Source organism: Macaca thibetana, chromosome 10 (assembly GCF_024542745.1).
Source record: "Macaca thibetana thibetana isolate TM-01 chromosome 10, ASM2454274v1, whole genome shotgun sequence".
NCBI lineage: Eukaryota > Metazoa > Chordata > Mammalia > Primates > Cercopithecidae > Macaca > Macaca thibetana.
In genome coordinates, this window is record NC_065587.1 from 81,122,863 (window position 1) to 81,150,391 (window position 27,529).

The 27,529-nt window shown below is 37.7% G+C and overlaps 1 long non-coding RNA gene across 2 annotated transcripts in view; it reads left to right on the forward strand.

Annotated features, from left to right (window-relative positions):
- Window positions 1-780: 780 nt before the first annotated feature.
- The window catches only part of LOC126929344 (uncharacterized), a 41,239-nt gene continuing 14,490 nt past the window's right edge, over window positions 781-27,529 (forward strand). For both annotated transcript variants that reach the window (XR_007717155.1, XR_007717154.1), the window contains exons 1-6: window positions 781-879; window positions 5,266-5,376; window positions 5,500-5,658; window positions 6,454-8,938; window positions 15,985-16,114; window positions 16,617-16,675. This is a non-coding gene — a long non-coding RNA (uncharacterized LOC126929344). The remainder of the gene's footprint in view (window positions 880-5,265; window positions 5,377-5,499; window positions 5,659-6,453; window positions 8,939-15,984; window positions 16,115-16,616; window positions 16,676-27,529) is intronic.

The window sequence follows — 27,529 nt, forward strand, 5'->3', positions numbered from 1 at the left end:
ATGATTTATGGCTTTTATGTGCACATTCCAGAAACACAAATGCAACAATAGTTCTCTTGAGAAGCTTAAAGAGGAAGGTAACTTATGACTGTTCTAACATATTTTTAAAATGTAGATGGCTCCTTAAAGACCTCAAATGGACAACAAAACATTTTAACAAAATCTGAGGAGATACCTGCTAGTGGGATTTATTATCAAAGATCTAATTTCCAGTGACAGCCATTCTAAAATATTATTTGCGATCATTGTAAATTAAGTAAGCAAGCCGAAATTAGAAACTAGAAAAAGCTTCCCTACATCTCTACTTACTTTTTTTTTGTCACCACTTCTTAAATCCACTGAGCATAGACAACTTGGGAAATTATTTTCATGTCAAGGTATAATTGCATTATAAACTGATATATAAATCATTTTCTTAAGCTAGGTAAATTATGCTATGCCACTGATCAATAGCGTCTGCATTTCTTCCTCTTTTTCATCGTGTTAATGTAATCATAACATACCATTTTGTGACTACGTTTCTAAGCCCACATATACTGTTTTAAAAGCTCAAGATCTGTTGGGACAATCTGGACTTGGTCATGATCTGGCTTCTTTGGGTCATTGTCAGACAGCTGGTCAAGGTGAGCCTGAACAGAAGAAAATCTGTGGAGGGACACACAAAATGACCATTTAACTGCCCACATATGCCAGCAAAGATGCGGATTTGAATGACCTGCCCAGTTCCTTAATGTGCCTTTCCCCTGGCACATCTGAAAGCCCTTGATGTATCCACTTACAGGCTTGTGGGACAAGACACTATTCAAAGGAATGGGAGAAGCACTGATCCAGAGGTTCCAACACTGTGATCTGCAACGAACTGGGCTTTAGTGATCAACAGTGAGTACTTCTGACACAACAAAACTTAATTCAACCAATGAAGTGCTATATTTTTGTTTTCTTGTTTTACATAGTAATAGTTATGCAGATTTTATTTGAATAAGAAAAAGTGCTTCTGATGAAACATTTGAAAACTAGTTATCTATTTCCATACTATAGGGACTTGTATCCAATTCAATTTAAGCTTTTTTTCTATCCAAATTCATGGACCCCTTCAAGTCTATGTGCAGACCTGGATGGTGCCCAGATCCCAGTCTAAGAACTCCATCTTATGACCACAGATGGCTCTGTTAACTGCCAACTGTCTTCCTTGACACATATTACCTGCCTTATACATCTACATATTGCTTTATTATGTGCCTTTGGGCACCTTCTCCCAAGAACTCATCTGCCTAGTGGGTGACTCTCACAGCCTGGCCCCCACGGTCCTACCCCAGTGGCTCTTCATCACCTATGGAGTCAGTATCACATCTTCAGCAGGTCTTCCCTGGCTGCCTTTTCCACAATAGCAACTACATTTACCCCCGATATGGTTTGGCTCTGAGTCCCCATCCAAATCTCATCTCAAATTGTAATCTCCACATGTCAGGTGAGGAACCTGGTGGGATCTTGGGAGTGGTTTCCCCTTATTGTTCTCATGATAGTGAGAGTTCTCCTGAGATCTGATGATTTAAAGTGTTTGGCAGTTCTCCTGTCATGCATTTTCTCTCTTTTGCTGCCATGGTCATGTAAGATGTACCTTGTTTCCCCATCACCTTCTGCCATAATTGTAAGTTTCCTGGGGCCTCCCCAGCCATGTAGATCTGTAATTCAATTAAATCTCTTTCCTTTATAAATTACCCAGTCTCAAGTAGTTCTTTATAGCAATGTAAAAATTGACTAATACATCCCCTCAGTCTCTTTCATTCTGCCCAGCTTTATTTATCTTTGCAATTACATGGAACTATCTACAATGTATATTAAATAATATACTTATTTATTGTCACTTTCTTGCACTAAAATATAAACTCCATCCATTCAAGGACTTTGTTCCACTTTCTCCTAAATCACCAGTGCCAGGCAACTCAATAAATTAATTATACTTAAAAAAAGAAAAAAATTAAACCAAATTGTGGTTCTGCTCTGCAACTTCCTGGATTTTTTTTGTTCTTTCTCTCATTAGCTGCATTAAGCGTTGTTCAGGTTCTGTGTCATGGCCAGGTCCTTTTCACATAAGCCCCATTACAAACTTAGTAGGAAGATCAAAAGATCAGCCTCATTCTTTCTTAGGAAGGACATTCAATCTTATACCCTGTCTTGCTTTTGATCCATGGATGGCTGACTTCTTTCCAATAAGATGCCCATTCATCTTACACAAAGAGAGGGATGGGAACTATTGCCTATTACCTTGTATAAAGAATGTCTGGTTCTGCCAACTACCTTAGTACCCTATAGCTACCTCTCAAGAAAAACAAAAAACATATGTCTGAAATGCTAAGAAGTCCTAAGACTCTACACATCCCAGTGAGATTGCATTGTAGTCCAATTACCAAAAGTAATTTAAAAATGTTTCTATCCTTACTCAAGTGCCAAGTCAATATCCACATTAAACCTGTGTTTCTTCTTTTAAAAACACACACATAACACTTTCCTCTCTTCTCTAGTTCTTAAATAACACATTGCTGTACCAGAACGTCACTAAACCCTTCATCCACAAATCTATCACTAAAGCTGTCATGAATACCCAAACTTCATAGGCCCTTCTCTGTCTTCCACTCCCTGGACCTCACTAACCTCACCTCCCTGGCAGAAGTTGCCAGCCTGACTTTTGCCTTTATCTATCTATCTATCTCTCTCTCTCTCTCTCTCTCTCTCTCTCTCTATCTATCTATCCATCCATCCTTCCATCCATCTATCATCATCTATCTATTGATCCATCTATTATCTAATCATCTATCTCCATATCTGTGATTTAGTTATACCTCACTCCAGAACTTAGTAGCTTAAAACAATCATTTTTTAGTCCAACATTTCTTTTCCAAGACATTTATTTACTACAAAGGGAAATATAATCTCTTTAAAATGGAACAATCAGGAAGAAATCACCTTAGCCTCCTGTTTAAGGTGATTAGCACTAGCAAAAGGCCAACTTAGCATGATGAACTTGTAGATATGATGCACTGAGAAGGACCTCACATCATTCCTAAAATGCAAAACCTCAGTCAAACCCAAATTGAGAAATGTTTCATGAATAACTGTTCAGTACTCTTCAAAAGTGTCAAAATCATGAAAAACAAGGAAAGACTTAGGAGCTAGCATAGAGTGGAAAAGACTAAAGGGATCAAAACTAAGTGCAGTGAATCCTGGACTGGATCTTGAAACATGAATGAAAATAGACACTAGTAAAGAACTGGTGAAATTTGGATATGGTCTTCAGTTAATAGCAACATGCCAATATTAATTTCCTGGTTCTGATCTTTGTACTATGGTTCTATGTCATGATAATATTAGCAGAAGCTCAGATAGAGATTTATGAAAACTTTCTATATTACTTTAACAAGTTTTATGTAAGTCTAAAGTATATCAAAACAAAAAGTTGAAGAAAAACACACAAGGATTTATTATTTCTCACACTTCTACAGATTATCTTGGTGATTCTTTTGTGTCTCTTCTGGACTCACATATCCAGGAGCATTTACCCTGTAGGTTGCCTGAGTGTTGGCTTGGCTGGGACATGAGGAAACTGGAAATCTCTCTCTATGTGGTCTTTTATCCTGGGCTGCTTTGCATTATGTTAGGAAATGGTTCCAGGAGGGCAAAACCATAAGCTGTAAGCCTCCAACTGCCTTCCCTTGACAGTTGTACCACATCATTTCTACATTATTCTGTCAGTCAAAATGGGTTTTGAGTCCAGAGCAGATTAAAGGGGTAGGAAAATAGACTTTACCTCTTGATGGGAGTAGTGGCAGAGTCACATCACAAAAGGTTGTGGACACAGGTGGGTGTCTATGTCTCTTCAGGCTACTACAACAAAATACCATAAAAACTATTGGCTTATAAATAACAACCATTAATTTCTCACAGTACTGGAGGCTGGAAGTCCAAGCTCAAGGTGCCCGCAGATTCAGTGTCTCACGAGGGCCCATTCCTCATAGACAGTGTCTTCTCAATTTATCTGCACATGTTGGAAAGGGCCAATTAGCTCTCTACAGTCTTTTTTATAAGGGCACTAATCCCATTGAAGGCTTTGCCCATCAAATCTAATTACCTCCCAATGTTGCCCCTATTATATTAATATCACTAATATCAGGCTTCAGATTTCAATATATGAATTTTGAGGAAACACAAACATTTAGGTCATGGCAGGAGTCATAATCTATTGAGGTCGTTACTGTAAAAGTCTATAATGAGTCACACTGAGCAGCACCAGGATACTCAAGAGACTGAAGGCGGCGACTGGATGCCTCCTCCCCAACCATAGTCACCTGTCTTGCTGCAGCCCCTGGAGAACGTGGGCCTCCTCTCACCCTGAATCACCCTTTATCATGAAAAAATCCTCATGGAACAAAAAATAATTCCACCCATACATCTCCTTGTAGAAAGTGTTATATGTCTATGTATGTGAGTATGTGTGGAGATTTACTTTGTGTTTTTAGGTTTATTTTACTTCGTAGTAGCAAACCTGATTTTCCCATCATTAGTTTAAATTTTATTTCCCAAAGCTTAATTCTGTGTTGATTGCAACACAGATGGTTTCTGGGTATGTGTAACACGAACAGCAGGGGTGGGGAGGGCAGTGGTAAGTTCACTGCTTCACAATAGTATTCACCATAGATAATTCAAAGAGTTGATCACCAAGACATTTATAAATTGAAGTGGCCCCTGAATTCCTATTTTTCCTAGGATTTTACTGTGTTACAAACAAAAAATTTTGCTTACTGTCAAATTAAATTCAGGATAAAATCAACGAGAAAACAGAAATCAATAGTTTTCTATAAAGCATGGAGAAAATCAATAGAAATTGGAAAAAGTTATTATCTGTGTTCAGATGAATCAGAGTTGAGATGAGATTCTGCTATTAGTTAATTGACAAGGGCAAACAAATATGTCTCGTAGATGGGATTATTATTTATTACTTGATACTCGAAGGGGTATTACATTCAGAGCTTCCACTTACAGGACCCAATAGAAAGTAGCACCTGTACACACTCGTTTTAATTGAATTTGGTGTTCAAATAGAAAATAAAAATGAGTTCTATCAAAAGACACGAACTCTTAGTCTATTGAGCCCCCAAAATAAGGCTAATGCCCTTTTCACTGTTTACCATGTGTTTTGATGCTATGTAAAACCAGGCAATATTATTTCTTATCTATGCAAATGGAATAGTAGTTTCCACTTTTGTCTAGGTCTCCTCAAGACTTAATCTGTCGGGAATTTTATGTGCCCATGGTCGGCTTCATCTGTCTTCCAGACAGAGTGATAAAAAGTGGAATCACAGCTAATGGAGTCCCATGCAGGTTTGTGCTCTTAATTACTTTCAAAACTTTGAAATCGGGATAACCTTTCCAAAGAGAAGTATCTCTAATTTTCAATGATGTTAATATTTCTTCTAGTTACCACATTTCTTTTTTTGTCTTTAGTCTGAAAAACTGAAAGCCTTTGATACAGGAAATGAGAAAAGCCGTCTGTTTTCATTCCAGGAGTTGGAAGATGAAGATAATGTCAATGCAGCTAACTGCTAATGCAGTGAAAGGTTATGATGAAAATGGTTTTGATAAAATAAAACTCTTGATGCCTAGGTACATAGATTCTAATATACATCATTTTAAATGCAAAACTTCTATAGAGCAATGTTTTATCCAACAGGTAAAATTAAAGATGTTTACTGAATATAGTTTGTGCTCAATAAAAGTTTCAACTGATGAATAAATAAAAAGGCTAGTGCAGGTTACTTTTACCAGAGACATTTAGGTTACAAATATGCTTTTACACAACTTCACCTATTGCATTAAATTATGCATTTATGTTTAATAAGATAGCTTGGTTGAACACAGGTTTGAAAATTTGACTCTTGTTTATAAAGTCCAACTTATAAGGCCTTCATTATACTTTTCTTTAGAATGAAATCTTAGAAATTTTTTTTGCTAAAATACCATAGAATATCTCTTCTCCTTGTGTTGAAATAAGGCCCATCTGGTCAATCTGTGGATAAAAATTGACCAAGGTACAGGATAATGACCTGGTTGCTATAGGAAAATAGAAACAAAATAGAATACAGGAATCCTGACCTCTGAAAGTTTACATATTAAAGGAACAGCCAAGGTTAACATAATAGAGAAAAAAACACAAATCAAATATATTAAAAATTACATATTAATAAATCTGTGAAAGAACAAAATATATAAATTCTGAAAAAAATTACATATATATACACATGCACACAAACTCTTTAAGAAAAGCTAACTTTTGTAAAAGAAACAGAAGAAAGGGAGGGAAGAATGAAGTAGGGAGGGAGAGAGGGAAAGAGAGAGGAAGGAAAGGAGGGATCTCAGTGGTGTTACACAGTAGCGATCTGTTTCTTCATTGTGTTACAGCTGCTCTGCTCTATGCCGTCAATCATGGACTCAGGTTTCTATTACCTTTTTGTTCCATTCTTCTGTGAGTCCTTGAAGATACCACTATTCAACTGAATAATTAGGAAGCAGGAGCTTGAACATGGAATAATTCGAACATGAAATATTGTAGAGTGTTTTCTGTGTGCTCAGTTTGGGAATAGTATAGATCACTTTCACCCATATTCCACTGGCCAGAACAGAGTGCCAGGACAGCCCCCAGTGATCGTTGCCTCCTGGTCTTCACACCCTTGTGATGTCCCCTCACCTTGCATCTGTCAGAAGTGATGGTACGACTTCTAAGATTAGACAATAAGAGATTTCTGCTTCCATCCGAAGCTTGACTTCTCTTGTGGAAAGCAAACTGTCGTGTTGTGAGCCACCTTAGGGAGAAACCCACATAGTAAGGAATTTCTAGTAGCTATCCAGCAAGGAACCAACAACCACCATGTGAGTCGGCTAGGAAACAGATTCTCCAATTCCAGATGAGTCTTGAGATGACAGCAGCCACTGCTGAAAGCTTGACTGCAACCCAGTGAGAGACCTGAAGCCAGAACCATGTTGCTAAGCCACACGGAATTCTTGGATTCCTTGACTGTCAGGAACTGTGTGAGATAATAACTCTGTGATGATTTAAACTTCTGAGGTTTGGATAACTTATCACATAGCAAGAAGTAACTAACATGCATAACCTCACCCAACTGAAAGGAAGGCTGGAAAATGACTTCCAGTTGTGTGCCCAAGAGGAAAGGAGAGAGGGTTTAGTGTCCATAGCTCTCTATACCACACTGAATATCCACTCTGGACAGGTCTTAGGGCCAATGAAACTTGTACCTTCCCCTCAGGAGCTCCTATGGACAACACAGCCCCAGAGACATCACTCAAATTCTCTACATGCTCTTAGCCTTTTCCAGTTACTCTGATAACCATGCAAGTGAGCTCTATAAAGAATGCCAGAATGAATGGTGCCTATGGTTCCCGATCTCAGTCTTACTTCCTCATAGGTTGATAGTGGACACTGATCTTGTCTAGGGGAATCTAGGAGCACTCAGAACTCCAGACTTGAAGAAATACCCCTGCTCTAATGCACACCCAGATCCTTGTACTTAACATTTGTACTCAAAGACTTTCATCAGGTCTTTACAAGCCAAAAGATAATCCAGAACACATTATTCTCAGGCCTGGAACCCTCCAGTGGATTACTCAAAGAGTAAAGATGGGATAGCTTTATCCACCTGCTTTCCATCAGATATTGCATAGCTCCTTAAGAATGCAACACATATTCTGATGGGTAATTTCTCGTGTGAATATGTTTCAGGTAATCGCTTTTCACTTATACTCTTTACCTATAGTCTTTCCTGTAGTTAAAAACACTCTATAATTCCTCTATATACTTCCTTACAATAAAGCAAATTTTTGACACTACATATAAAATTACTAAAATCTTTTTGATGTCCCTCAGTTGCCTCTTCCATGGTTTTATCATTTCTCCCTAAACTAATGGAAACCATTGTTCTTCCAAGGACTTGATATCAATATTTCACATCTTAATAAAAATTGAGTTTATTATGTAAAAAGCTTTGCCTTGAAATACATATTCTAAAATTTTTCATCCTACACAAGAAGTTGTAGTGATACTGTTACTATCCCGTTGAGATCCACTTTACCAGGTAACTGGTTATTGCGTGTTGTAGTGGCTGTGAGTGTTGGATATTTTGGCTCTCAGCTCCTTCCTTTTCCATTGAACTGCCCTCTGCAGATAGTAGCCACCTTGCTGTGGAGATTATGCCTTCCCATCCCAGGGGCAGCTCACAGCCAATGACTGACTAATATAGGGGTATAAAATCTTCCCCCTTTGACTCATGAAGGGATAATTCTGTGGTTCCAGTCATACTCCAGAACTCCCTGTGAGATCAAACTGAAACTAAGCTTCAGTTGAACCACTTCCTTGTCTAGCTTCTTCCCCTACCCTCTTCTGCTTTCTCCACTCCCAGAGAGGGTTCACTATGACTTATTACAGAAGCAAAAATAAATAATATAGGAGAGTGGGAAATGCATTACTATCTTTATAGCAAAAGGTGAATTTAATAATTCAACTTTGCCCTTTATTACTAAGGGCCTTTAATTTCTCCAACAGCATTTTTTAGAGCCTCACATTTTATTGTTCATACTATTGTGTGGGTTTCCTTCAGAGTGAGGAATTAAAACTGTCTTGAACTACGGGAAAGAGTTTATAAACAAAGCATTGACTAAGAACTAAAGTGACTTCAAAAATATTTACCCCGAACTTTGCTATGTGAATGTGTGTTCTACTCATGGAGAACTATACACATATTTTAGTGTGCTGCCAATCTCTAGCATCTTTGGAAGTTACATCTATCAGCGTGGAATTCTCACCTGAGGCCTGCTCGTTCAACAAACGTCGTCTGAGGGCCTGCTATGTGACTGGAAATGTGCTAAGCATTAGGTATGCCACTTAAATCAAAATTGTTATTTATTATTAATATTTGTCCACTGCTAATTAATTTTATTTTCCCATGAACAGATTTTTCCATGAAATCTAACAATCACAGGGAATCAAGTCTGTTAGAAAAGTTTGGAACTAAGAAATAGATGATTACACTTGGTATCAAACATGAGTTAATGATTGGAATTCAATGAAACTGATTTTTCCAATGAGGCTGGTAAATTTGATCTAAAGTGAGTTCCAGACTAAGGGAAAAGTAATATTTATTGAACACTTAATATGTTCCAAAAATTATATTTTCCAAACACCACTTTAGGGAACTATCTCAAAAGCCCATCATCTGTACTTGCCAGTGAGATTCAGTGATTGTTACAGATCAGTTTGCTAGGAGTTGGCAGTGGCAGATACAATCTCACATCACTCTGATGTCAAAGTCAAAGACCATGTTCTTTCAGTTACAACGGTAACATATCCCTGGGAGTTTCAAACATTTTATGGGCAAAGGCAATAAAATTGAAATATTTACATAGCTTCCTGGGGGAACCACTTAGAAATAAGAAAACACAAGTATACATATGTAACAAACCTGCACGTTATGCACATGTACCCTAGAACTTAAAGTATAAAAAAAAAAAAAGAAATAAGAAAACACAGGGGATCAGTAAGTTTTGAGTTGTTTATCAAAGAACATCATTCTTTTTGATAAGTGTACCTTGTACCTCCATGCAAGAAGAAGAGCAATTTCCATTCCAACAAAAGACAGCAAATTCCAGCTGAAGGATGACGAGATGAGATTTACAATGGATTACCCGATGAAAATCACTAGACAGTAACTCCAAGATGATGGGATTACAAACTTTAAAGCACTTCAAACCTATAATTGTTTGCCACATTTGTGATCTAACTTGAGGGTACCTAATCCCTATTCGTTGTAATACAGAGAATTTCCCAGCACTAAAACAAAAATCTCCAAATAGGTAATATGTTTCTTTGTTCTTCCATAACATTGTCATCACCAAAACCCAATCAGACAACCCTGACACCATGTCCTCTTCTTAGAATCAAATTGGGGAGATAATAGCAAAAACCATCATTTATTACAAATTCACTATGTACATTATTATACTTCATGCTCTTAATGTAGCTAAGAAGTGGACATTATTATTATAATACCTCTTTTATAGCTGAGGTTTACAGAATGTAAGGATTTTTCATACAACACATAGTTGTAAGCAATGAATGCAGGATTTGAACCCAGTGGTATTCAACCACAAATCTTCATTTTTTAACTATTATACTATAAGTTTATCATCACTGCAAGAAAAGTAAAAATAATTTTTAAAGCATAAAAAATAAAAATAAAGGTTATAAATATCAATTTAGTACCACAGTACAAAAAGAAAATGGGTTACACAGTACCAAATATGTGGGAGAGTAATGAGGGCCCTTGGATTTTGAAAGTCTGAGTCAGACTCCACAGAAAATGGTAAAGCGTTCTTGAGAAGACTTTTTCTGTCTTAAACTGAAATAATAATTTATCACTCAACAGTTTTCACTCTTTGGTTTGTAGATAAAATTTTTGTTATGAATTAAATAATATTATAATTGTTATTTCAATAAATAGCAAGTTATAGAAGCATGAGTGCTGGCCTTTCTTAGCACAATGTCCTGCCGTTAACCTACCAATTGTCCTCTTCAGCCCCACTTTTTTCTTCTTGATTCAACACTGGCCCAGATAATGGAATCAGCAATTCAAAAAGGCTCAGCCACACTTAGGGAGTTCTCCTGGGTGCCATGTATTGTCCAAAATGCCTCACAAACATCCCAGTGAGTTCTCTTGGTGTTCCATTATCTATATTTTCCAAATAAGATATATAAAGGATAAAATACCTGTGTAGCCCTTTGAAAATTAAGAAAAAGTTTCTTCCCAAGGTGGATTCGTGAGATTTCTTTTTCTGAAATCTCCTGAATCCACCTTTCTTCTTGTCTTAGAAATGAGCTGGATATGACTCGTTTATGGTGCCAGAGAGAGAAAATATACTCACTTCTCAGATTCTTATGTGAGGCAGTTGCCCTTCTGCCCACCCACTTCATTTTCTAGGGAAAGACTTGATCATCCTCTTTCCTTGGTTCAGCAGTGGACAGTCCACATACTGGTTTGAGACAAAGCAATGAACAATCTTGCCATGTCTTGTTTTTCTCATTTCAATTCTCCCTGGAAGAATGGGATTGTAGTTATGGTAAACCATATATTGCTTTTCTGCTTTTGTGAGTTTCAGTAAAGTCTTCCTTTGAGTTTCTTGGAGGTAGAGACTATATCTTATTGATTTTTATTCCTCTAGCTCCTAATTTAATATCTGGTACATTATCTATACACCATAAATATGATATGAATTTGATTCCATAAAAAGTCACTTACGTGATTTGGATGTTTAAAATTATTCAACATGGGCAAGGGCATTCATTTTATATGAAAAGTAAGGCTTAAAGAAAATCATTATCACAAAAGTCAGGGGATCTGTTACCTTTAAGGTGAAGGAACAATCTCCCAAAGGCAAAAGACACACAGGAGCTTTTTGAAGTGCTGTCAATATTTTATTTCTTGATTTGCATGGTAGGTACCCAAATGCTCAGCTGCTAATTATTATTTACATTTTTATAAGCACTTTTCTGTATGCTTTATAGATTTTATGAAATACATCATACATGTATAAAATAGATTAAGCAAACAGAGATGTGTTTGCACAATTTAAGGGAAATTATAATCCAAACACTGTGTAATCACCAAACCACATATGTTACTACCAAGCTAAAATGAAAAAGAAAAAACTAAAGGTGACTTAAATTAAAATGTCCCTAGACAAAGTAATTATCCGACTTAACTTCCAATGTCTGTGCACATGATACTTCCTAGTGAGGACAAGAAAGGGGAGTGGCATAGTGACTATGGAAAAAGAGTGTGTCAATAATGGGATTGAAGGACAAGAGGAAATAGTTCTTGGTTCATAGATTTGGGCAGCAAATATTCTATCTATGTGAGTGATGAAGAGATACGTACTCCACTCGGAAGGATGGCTCCTTTCTCTTCAGAGGGGATAAAAGATGAATGGAAGTCAGACTAGGGAGGGGAGGGTGTTAGATGGTGGTGGTTTTGGTAAACCTGATAATTTCGGGTGAAAAATCAGATCTCCCAGATTAAGATTATAATGCTCTAATAACGCTGTAATATTACTTAAAGGAAAAGATGGGGACCTAAGTCTTGGCAAGTGTCACACAAAAATTATTGATATATTGATCATCTTAAAAGGTTACTATGTTTATAAATCGTAACTGTGATGGAGCCACGGATTGGTGGGCAGCTCATTGGTATTACAAACTGACATCGATGAACTATGGTGGCTTGACATTTGTTCCTTTGTTCTTCTCTATGAGTTAACTTATGTGACAGGCTGTGTTTTCAAAGGTCTGAGCTTTAGAATGAATCAGAGTAAACAACTGCCCTGCAGTAATAAAATGCCTACACCTATTTGCTGAATGAATCCTTCTTGGAAGGAGACAGTTCTGAATGGAATGGCTCTGTACTTCGAAATCTAATAATTAAGCACTTTTTCACCAGTGGATCAAGACCCATGGTTATAGGTATTATTATCTCCTATATAGAATATGTTCCATTTTGCCATGCTTAAATTCCTAAGACCAATGGAATGGAAACATAGAATTAACCCGATTGAAGCAGAAAGCATTCTGGAGTAAAAAATCTCTCATTCTCCTGGTCTGTCTTAATGGGAAATCAAATGTGATTTGTGTTGTGTGGAGATGATTACTGATGGGTAATTATTCTAAAATATCTCTTTTCAAATCCTTTATATGGCAATCAAGGAAGAATGTGAGAGGTTAGGCATTACATTAGCAGGGCTATCAGTAACATATAATTTCTTAATTATGCATAAAAATGAATAGCAATACCTACTCAAGGAGTTCTTAAATTTCCTTTGTGAAGTCTGGAGGACACATGGGCCTCCGAGACTTATTAAAGAACATGTGGTTAAAAAGACAGAAGCAAAGATTCTTCTTTCTGATAATTGTGTGACTGAACCTCAGTTTTCTCATCTCTAAAATAGGAATAATGATACTTTTTACTCGGGGTTGTTATGTGAATTGAGTTATGTAATGTCACAAGCTGTTTATTTTTGTGCCTAGCATATAATACAAGACACTCAACAAATGAGAGCCCTTATTATGGCTGTTATTAGTAGTAGTGTTACTATTACTACTTCTTGTACTATTACTTTTGGCCAAGGCTTACCTAATTCAGGTAGAAATAAATTTAATTGAAATGAATGTCACTTGGATATTTCATTTTTATTATGAAGTTATTGACACAGTTAAAAGTAACACACATTATTAAGGTACGTTTTAAAACTGTTGTAGGAGAGTCTATCATAATATTTTCCTAAGAGCATCTTCTATTTCACCATGGTAAGTTATTCATCAGTTTCTTTTAGAGTGGCATGTGTTATCTGAATGTGGCAACCGACTTTAAATAAATTAACGTATTTATTTACACATCCCAACACTGCATCCTCTAATTTTGGGGGAAATATGTACATTTAAAAAATCTATTATGATGGCTTGTCAGGAACAGATGAAGAGCTATGAATTGTTACTATTTGTGTTCTCTTTCTTTTTTCTCATGGTAAAAAGAGTACTTTAACACTGTGCATCCTTTCTCAAGGAATTTAAGAAATTACCAAATCGAGCAGTTGGTTGAAGGAGACTTTAAGCTCTCAACTACTCAAGTAGCCAGTGCTACAGATTTCCAGCTTTGCAATCACATTTATCAGCAGTGACAGACCAAAGCAGTTCATTGCCATGGTCTTGTTGCTGTTTGATTGAGGGTGATGAGGAATCTGATAAAAAATGTTTTGTGTAATGAGAATAACACTGTACCCAACATTTCATATAGAAGCAAAGCTGGACTGAGAGTTCAACTCCCCCGGTGAGGCCATTTGGTAAACACCTTCATCTCTGGTGCATCTCATTCCTCCTTCAGCATTTTCACTGCCAGTGTCCTAAGACATAAGAAAACTGGAAGATAAAGGAGAGCATGTTACATTTTTTATTGACTCACATGGAGGCAGGAACAGAGATATTCCTAATCAAAGCAATAGATGGTGACTGTAGATTGGAAGGTAGGTGAACTCTGGCCCTTAGAAGGAAAGAATCAGCAACTAGAAACTAACAAGCCTGAGCAGAGTCCCAGGCATTGCTCCAAGCCTGAGCCTTCCCATTCACTCTCAGATGTTCCTGCTGTACCCTGCCAAGCCACTAAGTCATTATCATGGGCAGAACTTTGTGTCCCTGGGCCTGGCATGTGGCAAAGGAGAATCAAAGATGGAACTTTGAATGATTTGATCTCAAAGGTGGGAGAGAGAGGAGTTCCTCGTTCAATTTACTCCTACCATTAGTACTCCAGGGATAGTTAGAACTCTAGGGTCCAGGAGTATTGTCAATGAAAAATGAGTGTGCAGATTTACAAATAGGAAACGTAAAGGTAACCTTTTGAAATATGACATTTTGAGAACCTCTTGTGTCTTTTGTGTGTGTGTTTTTTTTTTTGGAAGTGCAAAATCTGTTTTTATTTTAAACTTTCATAATCTGAAACTGTAAAGAGGTAAGTGGATGCTGAAGTCTCTCAGCCTTGCAACTTGAGGTTTTTAACAAACTGACTCATCAGGAGATTTGGACCTGTGGTTCAGCTTTGCTTGTATGTGCTTTTGTTGCTGACTTTAATGTTCTTTCAAGTGCACTGGCCTTATCTCTTCTGCTAGTCTGGATGCTATCTGGTATCTCAGATGGTGCTTTTTCAGTGTTAGCCATAGAAGCTAGTATTTTGTTTCTAGTTCCATTTGTTGTTGACACTTTAGTACAGCGTTCATCAGCTTCAGTGTGCATCAGAATGGTCCAGTGAGACTGTTACAACAGATTCCTGGATCCTAATTCTAGAGACTGAAATGTGTTAGGTCTAGGATGGAGCCTGACATTCTATATTTTTGACATACCCCTATCCTCCTCCAAGTGATCCTGATATTGCAGGTCTTTGAACTACACTTGACACTTTGGGTAACATTGTCTTGGAGTGTTGCTGCATTCTACAGTCTTCATGTTCACTTTGCTCTGGAAGATTATAGTCTTAGTTATAATCTATTGTTTAGTCTACCAAAGTAGAGATGCACCAGATTGCACTTAAAATCCACTACACAAGTCCTCAAGGCCTCAGTAAAACCCTCTGGAAGCCTTTTGTGTCTGTTATTCTTGGATCTTTAAGCTAACTATCTGAGATGCATGTACCTTGGGATGGTGAATAGACTCACTCTATAGCAGCGGAAGTAGGAGGGACAGGAGATATGTATAAAATACCAAATTTCAGAAACGATTAGTTTTGTTTTTCACAGAACACAAAGGAATCAATTTAAAAGCCTACTTGATCTCATCCCTATAATTTCACTCTGGTGTACAAGGAAAGTAATACTCACTGCTGGAAAGGAGCTGTAACATGGCTAAATTAAAGCTACGTATAATCCAAAAATCTTTTAGACCTGGCTTGAAATTCAACCATACCCTCACCTAGTCACAGCCCCAGTGTGGGCCTGGCTCTGGGAAATTTCTAAACATACTGAGGCATTTGTGGAACAGGGGTAAGATATGGGAAGGCAGGGTGGGTATGGGAGTCAGGCAAGCTTAGCTTCTCTGACCCTCTGTTTTCTCATCTGGCAGATAAAAAATGTTATATATAGAAGGTTCTTACAAGACTGTTATTCATATACAGGTTCTTAAAGAACCTCAAAGAGTTATTTTAAGCATTGCATGTAAATATGTGTAGAAACAGTATAAAATCTAGAACATCATAATGCCCAGTTAATATTAGTTTTTTAGTGCTTTCTGCCTATAAAGTTGGAAAAACATGGGAACTGAAGAAAGAAAGGATTATTAAAAATTGCAAAGTACTTAATCTCCTGGCACATAATTTATTCTATTTTTTAAAGGTTACTGATAGCTCCAAAGACTGGCCTAGAAACTGGCAAGCACTTTACAAGTTACTGGTAACAGAAAATCTAAAAAATGGCATCAGATTTTCAAAGTAGAATGACACGTCTTGGATGTGAAAGATAAAAGGTATAATATGGATGGAAAATATTTATATAAAGTCTTCAGTATTTGACAATTGTCCTTAGGAGCTCCTAAAATTTCAAAGTAAGGTGCAAATTATATGTAATTGAAGGGAATCTGACATAATACAGCATATGGAAAGGCAATGGAATTGGAAGTTGGGTTTTAATTCCCATTCTACCCTTAACTAGCCTTGTGATCTTGGTGAAGTCACTTAACTTATTACCAGTACACACACACACACACACACACACACACGCACACGCACACGCACATACTCCAGGAAGACCAGCTAAGTGACTTACACCCCAGAAATATTATCCTTTGTTCAAAGTCATCAAGGATATACTTTGGATGATAAATATTGCCATGAAAAAAAAATGCTTCAAAGACAAAATATGAGGGAAATAAAGTTTGCTATTGGGATGCTGATCTTTACATGACTGTAGTCTGTAGCTCTGTAGGCAGATTTTTTTCTGAAAATCTTTCCTTCTTAACTTATTCCCAGGTTGCTCTGCTCACAGGAGGACATTAGGAGGAGAGTGGATCACTTAATCTTTCATCAAGGTAAGATCTCTTCTATTTGTGCTATGAAAATGGGTCCACATCAGACTGTTCACCGTAGGCAGTGCCTACTGCGTAGAAAGAGCTCAATAAGTATTGTAAACTGAATGAGGAAATGGATGAATGGAAAACAATTCAACCCCAAGAAGGTTACCCCAGAGAGCCTATACAAATCAAATTGTAAAAATTTTCACCTTGCCTGATTCTGTGTGGACACAGCCTCAATTTCCCCAGGGCCTGAAGAATAATTACAATGATCATTCATGTCTCCATGTCGAAATAAGGCATAACATTCAAACTTTCCCAAGGTGTATTATTGCACACACTTCATTTTGGAAAGGTTGATATAGTAAATTAGCAGCTCCACCACAAGGCTAATGAGGCTAATGAGAGGTATCGGTAAAATTGCAGCCATAGAAAATAAGATGTCCTTTCCCATCATGAGAATCAAAAATGTATACCAGAAAGCCATGTATGGAAACACATTCCACAACAAGCAGACTCTATCATAATACTTTTTTCAAAAGTGTTTTCCCTCTCTCTTCATGTATTAATTATTCAGTATTTTGTCTTTAAAAATAGCATTGAGTGCAAATTATGTGCATGATATTATGATAAATAGTGTGGGTGACAGATAACACATAAGTCAGTTTCTACCTACAAGAACTGCACAGCAAGTTGAGGACATAAACATATGCACACAAATCTACATGTGAAACGTCTGATGGTTCCTATACTAAGTAGGGAGAAACCTAATTACTAAGATTTCTGATACCTGCAAGTAAAGAGTCAAGGGCCACCATGTTGAGTAGGGGGAGGTTGGAAAGGTTGAAAGTATGTTATAATAAAAATAAACAAAGTTGAGGTGGAACATCTCTGGATATCTGTGGGTTCAAGTCAGTCCAATAATAATGAGGTGGAGAAAGTCATGGGTCATCCACAGAGATGTGGCACTTGTGGTGACTAACAGTAATAATAATAACTGCTAAGTAGAGTAAGAGGAGCACTGGTTTTGGAATCGAACGATATACATTGGAACTCCAGCTCTGTCAATTACCATGCAACTAAACTTGAGCCAAAGTTATGAGCATCAGTTTACCAATCTGTCAATAGTTGATAGGTATCTATCTCAGAGGGATCTTCAAAGGAACCATGTGGAAATATATAAAATAAGAAACACTTTGCCAATACACAGGGAAAAGATAAAAAAATTACATTTCTATTATATGAATGAAGTTTAGAAGTGGGTACTAAAAGGAAAGCACAGAGACATTGTCTGAATGGTGAGAGGCTCAGATTTGTCTCAAGTGTTTGACTGAACCAGTTTAGACGAGGTTGAGTCAATAGGGTTACCCATCTCCAAGACTGATGTTTGAAAGATAATCAAAAAGTCAAATAATCCTAACACCTATCACTGCCTTGTTTCAGCCTGTATGTCCCACTCAATATGTTTAGCTTCCATTTGAATAGTTAACCTTCTCAGAGTGGAAAACTTAATTGGATCATTCAGCCCTTGCTATTTTTATTTTTGGATCAATTCAGTTTGGCAGGAGACACTGAGGAAAGTAAGCAAATGACTGCCAAATTTCCACTTATCTTGGTGGAAATATATATACAAATCTTAGCTCTCAATAAAGGTATATCGGTGGGGGGGGGGTCTTGCTAAAGATGAAGAAGTTTCTAGAAAAAGAGGCAGGCCGTCTCTCAGGTTATCTTATTCTTGGAGAATTTTCATCATGCACAATGCATCTGTATATTTAAGTTACTTCTGCTATAACCAGCAGGCTCTCTGGATTTCATTCCACTTCTGCTTCCTAAATGACTTCTGAACTTGGCTCACACTTTTCTTTACCATCTAATCACAATGACAATAACATCTACCAAACAAGGCATTTTGTTTTACATTTTACAAGGCATTTTCGCGTATTCATTTAAGTCCTCTAAAAACCATGAAAGGTTGACGTTGTTATTTTTACTTTACAAATGAGAGAATAAATTTAGAAAATAGGAAAAGGTAAAAATATAAAGTCAAGAGTGGAAAGAGGAGGGCAGCCTCCTAGAATTAAAAACACCATGGGAAGTAATATTGTCCGATGGAGGTTATATCTCAGTGGCCACCAATTTTTGATAGGCTATGAGGTTGAAGTTTGCACCTTCTTTTGAGAGCCTACAACCAAATGTTCCAAATGTTCATCCTAGCTCAGATTGGCTAATAAGTGCCCAAGTCTCAAATCCTACATCATACTATCTCCTTGTGCCCCCATGCTTGAGATCTCAATCCTCTTATCTAATAACAAGACCCATCTTTGCCAAAACATGCCATTGAGTGCAGGAGGGGCAATGGTATATGGTGGTGCATGACAGAAAATCCTGATTGTATAGCAAATCTATACAAAGAAGAAAAACAAGGGCATGAAGTTGTGTCGGGGAAAAAAAAATGTCAGGATGCCAGGCACTGATTAGATCACAATCTACTTCTGCCTAAATGCATATCCCATGACCAAATATTTTGTGATGCATTCAAGGTTCTTAATAACACGTCCATCCACATGGACTTGTTTCTTGAGTTCTTTTCTTCTGATATCTGTCTAAGAAACTAATTATCCTTTGATACACACTAAGGACAGATGAGTTCAGGAAAATGCTGAACAAGTAAGAGAGAAAGCCTGTAAACAATAATTTGATGCTGCCTCTATTTCATTTGCTTTGTATTAGCATCCATGGCATATATTTATCTTTAAACCAATATTTCTTACCCAGGGTATTTAATCCCGATGAGTTTCTTGTCCCTCTGAATTCTTACTTCACTTTTGCCCTTTTTTGTCCTTTAGTTACAGAATAAAACTTCCCACAGATAGGGCAATCTCTCCTGTAGATCTTTAGAGCAGAGGTGGTTTGTGCTTTCACATGCAGAGACAAAAACATAACCCACAGAAACTTTTCTAAATATTCTATCTCAAAGTACTCTAACACAAGTAGCTGATTGCCTTCCCCACTTCTCATCATCCTTCCCTTTCCACCCACAGCTTCTCACTGAACTTTATTTCCTCTTCTGAGGTTTCTGCCCACCTTTTTAATGGCAATGGTCTAGAGGTGATTGTTAACTTGTACAACCTAAGGAACCATCTGAGAGTGATGGTAGGAAGGCTTGGCCAACAAAGGAGAAAACCCAAGAGCCTGGAAGCTGTCCGGGTTTAGGGGATTGCAGATTCATCTTCCTCTTTAAGTAATGGGGAAAAAAAAGAGAGAGTTGAAAGCTAGATGGGATTGTTGGGTATCGTGATGGTTAACATTGAGTGTCAACTTGATTGGATTGAGGGATGCAAAGTATTGTTCCTGGGAATGACTGTGTGGGTGTTGCCAAAGAAAATTAACATTTGACTCAGTGGGCTGGGAAAGGCAGATCCACCCTCAATCTGGGTGGCTAGAATAAAAGCAGGCAAAAGAACGTGAAAAGATTAGACTGGTTGAGTTTTTTGGCCTACATCTTTCTCCCATGCTGGATGCTTCCTGCCCTCGAAGATCAGACTCCAAGTTCTTCAGCTTTGGGGCTCGGACTGGCTTCCTTGCTCCTCAGCTTGCAGACAGCCTATTGTAGGACCTCACTCTGTGATCGTGTGAGTCAATACTCCTTAATAAACTCACATTTATATATACAGCTATCCTATTAGTTGTGTTCCTCTAGAGAACTCTAATATAGGTATACAGTGGGACTTGGTGGAAAATGGATCCAGACACTATGGGAGGAAGTGGGTGCAAGGAGCTAGATGAAAATAAGGATATGTGAGGGTGTGAGGGGGCTTCTTCTTAGGCCCTAGTCTAGAAGCTAGAATCTAGCTGGGCATTGAATTGGACAACACAACTCCCCCAAATAATAGATAGGGAAGTCAGATGAGTGAAAGCATTTTCTCCAGGGGAGAAAAGAGGAAATGCATAGTATAAGTGTAGGCATGGGCTCAATCAAGAGCAGCACTGCCCCAATAAATAGCCACAAATAGTGGCTGCTGTGGTTTACTTTTATTAACCCTTGTGTTGTTCCAAGTCCAGAAAATATCTTCACAGACACAGTTTCTGATGTGTGGTTCTCTGGTTTCTAGTTCATACTACAATTACACAAAGACAGTAGAGAAAATTACATGATAGGATTTTTTTTTTTTTGTCTCTCTGTGGCAATATGAATTATTCACCTTAAAATTTTCCTTTCTCCACTTAACTTTGGAATGATAGAAAAATGTTGACTTTAAAAAATAAATGGAGAGAAATGAGAGACAAGAACTCCAGAAGCACCTAGTCTTTATTCACTCATGTGTTCTTGTCCCAATTCTACCACATTACAGTGAATGGATGCCTTGGAACTCTTCTTAAAATATCAACATTTATTATTTAACATATTTTCTAAAATGCATGACTCTACTTTGGGCAAATAATTAAATCTTTGATCATTTATGTACTCATGGAGGCCCAGAGGCAATCCTTCTAAATGCCAATTTGTGCATAATACTGTGACAATAAATAAAAGAAATATAGGATTTCAGCTGCAAATGCATGCCTGGTCAGACATGGAGCTTCACTTTGTTTTGTTTTTGTAAAAAATCTTTTGTGTATCTTTATTCTCATATTGATTGATTTTTAGGATTCATTTTCTTAAAGCAGAGAAAAATAAATATTGGGAGAGAACTCTACATTGCAGATTTTTAGCTAAGGAAGTTTCATTTATGTCATGCCACTCTGCCATACGTTTTCCACCAAGGTCTCTTCATTACTTCTCTTTACTCAGGGATGCCACTCCTGTTTAGGTCTCATTCTACCTCTTCGGCGATTCCTGCCCAGTCTCCTTGTCTCTTTTGCCTCATCTCACCAACCCCTAATGCGGTCTTCCAGGGCTCGTTCCAAGGACAGTTTTGCTGTTCATACTCATTCCTTATTTGATCTCATCCAGTCCCTTTGCTTTTTAATGGTTCTCAAAATTACATCTCCAGTCCCAACTTTCTGCTAGGCTCATTATTCCAACCGCCTGTTAAGTGCATCATTTTGAGAGGTAAAAAGACATCTTAAAGCGAACATAGCAAAAATTAAACTGGATATTTCTTTCAAATCTGTATCTCCTAGAGTCTTTTCAGTAATGGCAAGTCCATTTTTTCAGGTGCTTATATCCAGATCCTGGAGTTATCCTTGACTTTCACTCTGCACATTCAATCCATTAGAAAAACCTGCTTCCTCAGCTGTAGGATTTATCTAGACTCTCACCACTTTTGCCTTTCACTGCAAGGAGCCGAGTTTGCATCAACATCAACATCAACAGCAATAGATCTGTAACTCTCTCTCTCCTTTCTCCCTTACGGTCTGTATAGAAAGCCAGAGCAATTTTTTGAAAATGAAAGTCACATCATGTCCTGCTCTGTCCTAAACCCTCTACTAACTCATCAATCCACTTGAACTAAAATTTTATGGTCTTATGAATCTGGTGATCTTCCACCTGGGTTCAACTCTTTCCACTTCCCCATCATTTACTTCAATCCAGCCTGGCTGATCTCCCTGCTATTTCTTTGCTCTGCTCCTTCCTTGGGATCTTTGCACACACTGTTTGTGCTCTTTGAAATGTCTTCCCCCAGGAATATAGTTTATTCCTTCAGGTCCCATAAGCCTTTGTTCAAATGTCACCTCATCAGAGACTCCTTATTTAACCAAACTATTTAAAGTAGCACCCCTCTGTCCCAGCCTATTTTGCACTGCTATAAAGGAATACCTGAGGCTGGGTAATTTATAAAGACAAGAAGCTTATTTGGCTCACAGTTCTGTGGGCTGTACAAGGAGCATGGCACCAGCCTCTGTTTCTAGTGAAGGCCTAAGGAATCTTCCAATCATGGCAGAAAGAAAAGAGGAAGGGGAGTCTCACATGGTGAGAGGAAGGAAGAGAGTAGGAGATGCCAGGCTCTTTTTAACAATTGGATCTCGGAACTAATGGTAAGAATGCACTCATTACGCAGGAATGGCACCAAGCTGTTCATGAGGCAACTACCCTATGACCCAAACATAGGTCATATGGCAGGTCCACCCGGCTCTACCTCAAACATTAGGGATCTCATTTCAACATGGGACTTGGAGGGGAAAATTATCTGAACTGTATCACCCTTCCTGCCCACTCACTCTCCATTCTTTCCCTGCCTTATTTTAACACATAGCCCTTATTTCCATCCCCAGGTATATACTTCCTATTTTCCTGTGTATTGTCTATCTCCTCAGTAGGATGTAAAATCCCTGCGAACAGGCACTGCTAGTGTTTTATTCATTGACAGTTCCCCAGTGCCTAGAGCAGTGCATGATTCATAGTAACTAATCAATACATGAATAAATTGGCTTTTTTTTTTGAGATGGAATTTTGCTTTTGTTGCCCAGGCTGGCTCACTGCAACCTCTGCCTTCCAGTTTCAAGTGATTCTCCTGCCTCAGCCTCCCAAGTAGCTGGGATTACAGGCTCCCACCACCACAACTGGCTAATTTTTGTATTTTTAATAGAGATGGGTTTTCACCATGTTGGTTAGGCTGGTCTCGAATTTCTGACCTCATGATCTGCCCACCTTGGCCTCCCAAAGTGCTGAGATTACAGGCGTGAGCCACCGTGCCTGGCCAAATTGGCCTATTCTTATTTAAAAATGTCCGTGGGTAGGAGATCCAGAGGGAAATTAGAAACCCAGGATCAGAAAAAGATTGTCTTTGAGCCTTGCTCTTCAAATTGTGGCATCACCTGGGTGCTCAGTTCATTCAAGATTCAGAGTTTCAGGCCCCCAACCCAAACCTACTGGAACAGATTCTTCAGTTAAATTAGTCAGTTAAAATCTAAAGTTGATTTTAATTGTTCCAGGCCACATTGGTGTTATTTCATCCATTTTGGTGGGCATTGAGATAACATGGCTGTAGCTGTATGGGCCTCCTCTGTACCCTGGAGCAGGTATGGACTTCAACATTGAAATTGGTAGAGCTCACAAATACACACTTTAACGAGAGGTTCTCTAGTCACACACACTGGAGTAAGTACTGTCCTAGAATTCCCAGGTGGGTCTCTCTCTTTCCTCGATGAAACACCTGATCCTGTTTGAACAAGGTTGCTGATTGTCTAGTATCTCACATTGGGTGATCTTTCCATGTTTTCTGTCTTCCAGAACTTGTGACCCATAAATGGTTGATAAATGAGGAAAATGACTTGAATCAGGGAAACTAATAAGACTAGGTATCCTGCTGTCATTCAGTCTTTGACATACAAAAGACCTACCCAGAAGACTCTGCAGGGGCAATAGCATCACTCTGAAGATCATGGTGCTCTATCAAGAAGTGTGTTGCCAATTTAAGCCAAACAAGTGTCCATTGAGAATCACCACAGGCTCAGCCTTCCCACTGTGGTGATCTGAGAAGACAGGCACTGTGCGTAGCAGAACTTAATGTTCAGAGGGATAGAAGGGAGACAAAGCAGCCGCATGTGCATTGTACTTCATTCTTCTTTCTGGTGGTCTTGCAAAGAGCCTCTCCTCTCCTGGTAGCTGCTATAATTAGTATCCTATTATCTTGTCACTGTTCAAATTTGATTTGCTAAATCATTCTGAACTTCCCTGGCAGGCTGCTGGTGCAAGGTCAGAAAATAACATTTCATACTTATTTTAGGCCAGCTTCCCTAGAAGCAGGGTCTGAGATGGGGATTTAAATGCATGTGATTAGTTGGAAGAGTGCTCTTAGGAGAAGTGCGGAAAGTAGGATAGGACAGGAGAAGAAACTCAGCAAAGATGTGGCTCAGCTGAGGTTTCATCTCGGTCGGATCCTACAGGAAGCTATAGAGAATGAAGGGCACCAGAGACCAAGTCGTACCCTGAGGCAAAGAGGCTGGTCCTTTGAACCCTCTTACCAATCAGCTACAGATTATCCCCAGAAATTTAGTGTAACCCCATACCTCCCATATATTTCTTGGTGAGACAACTCCCCTAGACCAAGGTCGCAGTAGAAGGAGGAAAGCAGTTATCTGGAAGCAAACAATACTCACAGCAACAGGGGACGGGACTCCTCAGATGAAGTGTATCTTGACAATACTTACCAGCAATTGTTTAGTTATTTTAGGCAAAAAAGGAAACTTTTCCAATTTTAGATATTAATTTTTTTAAAATTTCATTACCCTTCACTGCTTCAAGTTCAGTATAACTATTAACTCATTTAATCCCCATGACAGCCCAGGAATGTATGTGCTATTGTTGTTTTCATTTTACTGATAAAAAACTAGAAGCACTAAAAACCTTGGATAGTTGCATAATTACACAGCAGAGGTAGACATGAGATGGGGCAGTCTGGCTCCAGATTCTTTATTCTTAGCTATGAGGTATCAACCGAATGACTGCCATTCTGAGAGTAGGCATGGCATCATATACCCTCACTCAATGTTTGACACATTGTAGGTGCCCATTTTATGTTGCCTAAATGAAACCAAATGAAACAAATGGACAAAGAAACAATCTTGGATAAAATATGGACCCCAAAGATCTTGTATAGGTTAGCTTTTGTTGCACATTAAAGAGTCTTAAAACTTAGTAACTTAAAACAACAAATATTAACTAACTTTCAGTTCTGTGGATTAGCAATTTGGGCTAGAAACATCTGGGTAGTTCTCTTGTTCTTTACGGGCTCAGGCCTGCATTTCATGGTCAGCTGCCAGTTCTTTCTAGGCGGCTCTACCTCTTTGATTAGTTGTCTAAAAGCTGGAGTAATGGGAGCAAGTGGGCCATGTGACTATGATTATCTGACCAGTTATCTTGGGCTTGTCCACCTAGTATCACGGCAAGATTCCAATAAGGAGAATTCAAGCATGCAAGAGGGCTTGAAGCCTACAATAAGTATCATACCATCACTTTTGTTTCATTCAACTGGCCCAAATCAGTCACATGACAACTTCAGATTCAAAGAATGAAATAAACTTCATATTTTGGTGGGAGAAGTTACTGAATCATATTGCAAAAAGACAAGGAAACAGGGAGGGGAATAATTCGTAACCATTTTTGGCTTTTACCACAGAATCTTTCTGCATCTGTTAGTTATATATAAAAATGCCATATAAACCCTTCCTTCATATTTAGTGCTTTCTTTTACATATAAAATGTGGATAATATTAGGTTGGAAAACTTAGAAACCAAATTACTACTGTTAATTGGTTAAAAAAATCAGAGTGCCTTCTGAAACAACAAGCTTGCCTCTTGATGCTTTTTATCTTTTTTGCCTCGATGTTTTTTATCTTTTTTGCCTCTGAAAATATTGTAAAAATATCTCATTAGCAGCCCTCGAGCCCTATTTGTATATCTCTATTTTAAACAAAGTTAAAATAGAATAAAATGTTGGAGCTCCCACCCGCCCAAGCTAGTACCCAGTTTTACTCTCCAGAGTGACCAACCACAAGAGTCATCTGCATGTATTTCCTAACGTGATCTCCCTGGACGGGAGCATATTGTTACACTGTCCTCTTTCTCACTTAGCACTCTGTCTTGGAGAGATTTTCATATTAGCAAAAACAGTTTTACTTCATTTTAAGAAACCATATAGTGGTCCCTCCAAAGTCTAGAAATATACCATAATTTACTTACTTCTTTGTAGATGATTATTTTTATTGCTCCCAAATTTTTGTTTCTACAGCCAGTGATGGGGAATAAATTTTTATTCATATTTCATTGGATTCTTTATGGGAGAAAATCTAGGAGAACTCTAGAAGTGGAATTTATGTTTTAAACATGACTTTTAAAAAATCTGAAAGATACTGCTAAATGAACTGCAATGAGGGTGTGCCAAGCCTACCAATTTTAGATTCCTGTAAACAATGCATGACAGTAGGATTTCTCCACATGCTCATATAGTACATATTGGCAAATATTTACATTTTATCACTGTTCAACTCTTGCCATTTTGAGAGGTGAGTATGGTTACATGGTTATTTAATTTGCATGTTTTTAAAATAAATGAGGTTATATGCAATTCCATAAATTTATAGACTATTTAAATTTAATTTTGTTAAATGCCTGTTCATATTTTTCACTTATCTTAATATCATGTTATTGATATTGCAAGGAAAACATTATATAAATGTTTTATATAATAAAGAAAATTAAGTATTTAGTGTGTGGCAAATATTGCTTCTGTTTTTTAATCTACTTTATTGAGAGATACAATACTCACACAGGAAAATGAACTCATCTAAAGTACAAAGTTCAAACGATTTTGGCAAATATGTGCAGCAATGTAATCATAACCCAAATAAAGATATTCTTGGCTTATTTTTTGTCTACAATCCATTTCAAGTTAATATTTGTGTATGATGATAGTCAAGTATTTTTTCTGTATAAATATACAATTGTTCCAACATCATCAGTTTAAAAGAGTTTTTTCCCATTAAGTTGTCTAGAATATTTCTAGTAGTCCAGAAATTTCCTCCTGTCTTTTCTAGTCAATCACTTACACTTCTACAGAAGCAGCCACTATTCTGACATCTAAGTATGTATACTCTTTTGCATGTGGCTTCTAACATATATGTAACATTTTCAACTATAGCATTTCTTTCATCAGTAGCTTGTTGCTTCTTGTTTTGAAGTTGTTTTAGCATACTCTCTTTCTACAGTTTGCCTGTTCACCTGTTGATGGACATATGAAACATTCTGTATTTTGTAGTATTATGAATTAAGTTGTTATGAATATTCCTATGCATACATTTATTTCTCCTGAATATCTACCTAAAAGTGGAATAACTAAGACATGGAGTAGATATATTTTTAATTTTATTTGGATTGTCAAACTAATTCTCAAAGTGATTATACCACTTTATACTTTCACTAGCAATGTA